Below are 1,224 nucleotides of genomic sequence, written 5' to 3'. Positions count from 1 at the left end.
GCAGGGGAAAACATTGAGAGGTAAGACCGGGCTGGACAAATAGGGGAAAAAAGAGGGAAGTGCGGCGAGCTTGTAAAAGTTCAAGCGATCGATGATTCGTCTAAACTGCGACGCTTTATTATTAATATTTGAAGTTGAGGGATGTAACTAAATGCGAGAGACCGGTTTCACTGACAAAAACGCACTGACAACATGCACGCTCGCAAAAAAAAGAAAAAAAAAAGCACGCAGTCGACAGGATTTGAACCTGTGCGGGGAGACCCTAATGTATTTCTAGTACATCGCCTTAACCGCGCGGCCACGACTGCTTTTTTTTTCTTTATTGCCGGCTTTGACACACACAAACAATACACAAAAAGGCCGGTGCCTTTCTGCAGTAGATATATATATATATATATATATATATATATATATAATATAGTTTCTGCAGTGTATATGACTGCAGTGCATCTGGCTCATGAAACTATAAACCATACTTCGTGCAATTATGTTACAATTTTCTATCGCTATCAATGCTTCGCCTTTTAGGCGAAGCTGCGACTTCCTTTATTAAGCTATTAACCTCACTGTCAAATTTTTTCTCTGCCATAGTGAAATATATAGCTATAATTTTAATTTATTGTCTCAAGACAAAAAAAAAATACAGCTTTTTTTGCGGTGTGTGACATATGTAGAAGTCAACAGCAATATATGTATATATACAATTTTTGTCAACTCGTGTATCTTTTATAACTGCCTGACTTCTACAGTCATTTTTCCAGTCCGAACACATTCGTTAAGCTATAAGCGCGCCCCCTGGGAGCGGCCGCGCAGTTATGTCCCGCAAAATATGTCTCCTCGGCGCCGCACCCGGGTGCAGTTCCGTTTAATCCTCAAGTCGCCACTCATTCCGAGACGTAAGTTCTCCCTACCCGTCGAGCTCCGTCTTCGCTGTTGCCAAACAAGGTGCAAAAAAAAAAGAAGAAAACAAGGGAGAAGAGGAAAGAAAAGAATCGACAGTCGACAATGCAGTCTTCAAGTGGACCCAGGAGCGAGTCTCTCAGGCGAAAACAAAGCTTTCCGAGCTTGCCGTCTGGGCAATTCGGCGCGGCGCCCAATAAAAACCGACAGCGAGAGAACGCCCGTGTGCTGCTTCGAGAAAGTAATACGGATTATTAACAAAGAAAAGGAAGAACGAAAAATCTCTGAATTAGAGCTGCCACTTCTTCCGCCTGTTCCCGCTAG

At 42.8% G+C, this 1,224-nt stretch overlaps 1 non-coding gene across 1 annotated transcript; it reads right to left on the bottom strand.

Annotated features, from left to right (window-relative positions):
* Nucleotides 1–226: 226 nt before the first annotated feature.
* TRNAS-AGA (transfer RNA serine (anticodon AGA)) lies at nucleotides 227–308 on the bottom strand. The gene has a single exon. It is a non-coding gene; the product is annotated as a tRNA-Ser (tRNA).
* Between the last annotated feature and the right edge of the window lie 916 nt (nucleotides 309–1,224).

This window comes from Dermacentor andersoni, chromosome 1, assembly GCF_023375885.2.
Source record: "Dermacentor andersoni chromosome 1, qqDerAnde1_hic_scaffold, whole genome shotgun sequence".
NCBI classification, from domain to species: Eukaryota; Metazoa; Arthropoda; class Arachnida; order Ixodida; family Ixodidae; genus Dermacentor; species Dermacentor andersoni.
The sequence above is the reverse complement of the archived record's forward strand: the minus strand, read 5'-3'. Positions and strand labels throughout refer to the sequence as shown.